Below are 4,230 nucleotides of genomic sequence, written 5' to 3' on the forward strand. Positions count from 1 at the left end.
AACACAGGCTACCAGTTACACACTTGGAGAATAATTTACAGTAGTGCTGAGCACTCACAATGCCAACTGAAGCCAAGTGGAATGGTGGGAGATCAGCACATCAGAAGATCAGGCTCTTTGATTCAAAGATTATCCTGAGGCATAGAAAGCCTACCAGTGGGATGAAAGTGTGGAAGACAATGACTGTCAGTAAGAGTCAAGCATTTTGGGAAAACATGTTGAAGCCAACAAAATAATCTGCTGTCACTCCTGCTCTCACAAAATAGTCTGTGTCTCACTCCTCAGAAAGGCATAAAACTCAGCACTGTTAAGAATTCAGGAGTGAGAAATATTTGTGGAGAGGAAAAAAGTGGTAAGTGTGCAGAGATGGGTTTCAGACGTGGGTTTTTAAGGTGACTGCTGAACAGACTCTTGATGGGTGTACCTAAGGGAAGGTTATTATGTTCTCCAAGCGGTAGAATCCATCTCTGCAAACGGATGGTGCAGGAATTCTTCTATTCCTGCAGAAGATAAAGCACAAGCAGATACTCACATACACAGCCCTGTAACTTGTCTGCCCAGCTGTTCAGCAATTTCCAAATCTGCATAAGTATAATAAATCATATTTTACTACAAAATATATTCTCTCTAGTACTCATAAATATGACAGTTTATAGCAGAGTCTTTATTCAAGAGTATTGAATGCCCTCATTTAGTAATTGCCTCACCCACTGACAGCTGTAGCTCTATCAAGGTGATCCTAGTGATATTCATTATGAAATGCATACAGTATTAAAATACCAAAATCTTGCTAAATACTGAAGAAATGTCACCCTCTACTCTTTCTCCTTTCCAACTGAAAAGGAAGTGTGAATAAAACTTGGTACTTTTGGTAACCACAAAGCAGAAATTGAATAAATGTATATTAAACACCAGTGAAATGTTACAAGCGCTTTGAGTTTGTAAATCAGCACGTTCCCAGTTGTGTCAAACTGGCTCACGACTGGATCAACACTCTCCACAAACATGCAGAGAGGAAGCAGTGTGTTTCAGACTATTTTGTCAGGCTGAAGAGATTCAATGCTGAGCCTCTTTTTAACTTTTCCTTTCCCCTTCCTCATCCTCGAGCCCAGGTAACAGTAGACGTTGCCCTCGGATCTGCCCGGCTGCTGTTTCTCTATTGTGATCATTTTTTTGGGCTTCTGAAAATGCAGGGATAGTCTGAGTGAACTGGAGAACAACCTGTGTGCAGCAGTAACAAGATGCCTCATTCTCTTGGGTGTAGAACAAGAAACTGGGAGACACAACTACTTTGTAGTTCATCCAATGTTTTTAATAACAGAAGTGGAAGCATAAACATATGGAAAGTGGGATGCAAACTCTTCTTTTCTTTTTTTTTTTTTCAGTGTGATCCACACCATAAACCTTTCAAGCAGTAAACTCCCAATGCCTCCTGAGTGCAGTTGCCTTCTTGAGGGCAGTGTCCTGCAGAGGGAGAAAAAGCACAAGTTAATACAGCCTCAAATCCCTTTAGATAAGTAGAGGCTTTCATCTTGCTAGAGGAGGCAATGTGTTTAACCTGGGAGAACAACTCCAAGATAGTCTTCCCCTTGGAGACTGGACACAGAGAAAAACAAGGAGATTGCAAAAGGTAAATAGGATATTCAGAAGCGACTCAGAGGAAAGCAAGTGGAAAGGAGATGCCATTTTCAATGTCTTTGGGAAAGATAATCTTTCATGATTTCCTAGCAAAATACTGTGATAAATAAGTTGCTAGTATGCTAAAGCCCCAATTAAATAGTTTATCTCATCACACCAATGTCTAGTCAAGTGTCATACCCGGCAGTAAAACATTTTGAAAGAACAACATTTGTGGTTCTTCGTAGAGAGGGAATAGATATAAATGTATATAATTGCTTTACTGTGTTATGCATTAATGCTGGTTATCAGTTGTTACCAGAGCAATTGAGCAGTTTGTGGATATGTTATTTTAAGCTACCCCTGCTGCAGCATGTAGATGCCTTGAGTTTTGCCTGTATTTATGCAATTAAGTGGCATTTAAGTTTCCACTGCCAGAAGTGATTTCTGTGGTAATGTGTTGTGAGCTTCTCTGCAGAACAGGCTTTCAAGAGTACAGATCTTCATAAAGCTTTAGTGTAAACTCACAAGATAGGAGCACTGAAAATAAAGGCAGGCTGAATATCTGTCTCTTCCTTTCTTTTTTCCTGTGGCTGGCTGAGCAAGCTTTCCTGAAGAGAAAGCAATCTTGCTATGAATGTAATCAGTACGGTGTTTAGTGGGCTCTAACTTCCACGTGTCTCTCTGTATTTTTGCTGGCTATAACTTTTTTATTGTTTTCCAACAGCTGTTAGTGAAAACTGAAAGAAACAACTATATTCTGGAGGTCTCATTCATATCTATATCATCTATATCTATATCTATATCTACATCTATATATAATCTATATTTATATCTATCTATACCTATACTTATGTATATCTATCTATATATATCAATATCTATCTATACCTATATGTAGATAGATAGACAGATAAATACATAGATATATAAACAGATAGATAGATAGATAGACAGATAAACTCTTTATGTGCTTTAACACAGAAGGACGCAGCTCGGACTCAGAAGCTCCGAGTCCTTGCACGGAAGGAAAGCAGGACCCAGGGGCAGCTGGCCCAGCCACCACCCGCCCGCCCACTCGCAGGACCCCCCCACCTCCACGCCACCCCCCAACTTCAGCCGCTCTCACCGCGGCGTCTTCCCGCGCCGGCGCTGCCGTCCCGCGCGACGCCTCTTCCGCTCTCTTCTCCGACGGCTTCTGCCAGGGCGGGAGGAGGCAGGTGGGCCCGAGAAACACCAGCTCCTCCCTACCAAGGCAACCCGCACCCCACGCCCCCGGAGGCACGCCTCCAAGCCCCTCCCCGCCCACCCACAGGCCCCCCCACTTCCCCCCACAAAACTCTCCAAGCTTCACTTGGACTCACCACGGCGACGCACGGCGCAGTCCCCCCCGGGCTGCGGGGAGCCGGGCCCTCTGGGCAAAGGCAGCTGGGCATGCGAAGCAGCGGCCAAAGAGGCTGCCGCCCTGCTTACAGGGGGCTCCGGCCGCTGCCTGCACCACAAAGGGCCTGGGACACCAGGGCACTGGCCCCGACTTACGGGGGGCCCTGGGCCCAAAGGCCTGCGGAGGCTCCTTCTCTCCGCTTCGGGGGGCACCTGACCCGCTCCCCGCTAACGGGGCGGTCGCCCCGCACAGGCTGCCAGCTGAGGGAGCGCAAAGGCTCCCAGACCCGGACCCTGCTTACAGGCGGGTCCACACCCAGGGAGCCACGGAGCTCGGCCTTCCCCCGCGGCATCAAGTACCTGACTCAAGGGCCAGGCACCGGGGCTCGTGGCCTAAGGCCCTGAGCTGGGCCCCGAGGGCAGGGAGGGCACACGCCCAGCCCCACGCCCGTGAGAGGCCGGGGGACCCCGCGGGACACCCGCCTGATTACAGGGGGTCCCTCCAACCGCCCGCCGAGCAGGGGGGACGCACAAAGCCCCACTTAGGGGGCCGCCCCCCCCGAGGCCCGGCACTCCCAACAACGGCCTCGCGGCCTAAGGCCGGCGGGGACAGGGCCCCAGCCCCGAGGACGGGGGGGGGCCCACGCTGGCACATCGCCAGCAGGACGGGCGGCCCCCGGTGCCCGCGACGCCACCAACCGGCTTCGCTCCGTCCTCGGGAACAGGGGGCGAGCCCGAGGCTCTCCTCTCCTGCTCGGCGGCGGGGCTGGCTCCCCACGGGTTGGCGCACAGAGCCCCTCTTTCCCGCCTGGGAAGTCCAAGCTACGCTGCCTACATCTCTACGGGGGCTACAGGAGGGACCAGCTCGCTCGCTCACTCACACCGACAAGACAAGCACACAAAGGGGGAACGTCCCAGAAGAGGGAGCAAGCTCTGTGCGCCAAGCCGTGGGGAGCCGGCCCTGCCGCCGAGCAGGACGGGAGAGCCTCGGGCTTGCCCCCGGGCTGCGCACGGGCCAGAAGGGCCTCAGCGCGCTGAGGGGCAAGGGACACGGGCTGTGACGCACCCCGACTACGGGGGTCACTCTGGCTAGGGGCCGCCAGCAGGCACCAAAGGCGCCAAGGGAAAAAGCCCTGCCCTGCTTACAGGGCGGGCGGGCTGGGGGTCCGGGAGAGCTCCGTTTCCCCCCTCGGGCGCGGAGGCGGGCACTCTCGCCCTCCTTACAGGGCG

General features: G+C 51.5%; 1 long non-coding RNA gene across 1 annotated transcript; it reads right to left on the minus strand.

The window, feature by feature from the left end:
• Positions 1–1,287: 1,287 nt before the first annotated feature.
• Positions 1,288–3,734, minus strand: LOC114001156. The gene is made up of 3 exons (XR_003545457.2): positions 2,982–3,734; positions 2,747–2,815; positions 1,288–1,464 (listed from the first exon to the last, which is right to left on the minus strand). It is a non-coding gene; the product is annotated as an uncharacterized LOC114001156 (long non-coding RNA).
• Between the last annotated feature and the right edge of the window lie 496 nt (positions 3,735–4,230).

This window comes from Pipra filicauda, unplaced genomic scaffold (genome assembly GCF_003945595.2).
Source record: "Pipra filicauda isolate LSUMZ 115617 unplaced genomic scaffold, ASM394559v2 scaffold36_size6622888_pilon, whole genome shotgun sequence".
Classification (NCBI taxonomy): domain Eukaryota; kingdom Metazoa; phylum Chordata; class Aves; order Passeriformes; family Pipridae; genus Pipra; species Pipra filicauda.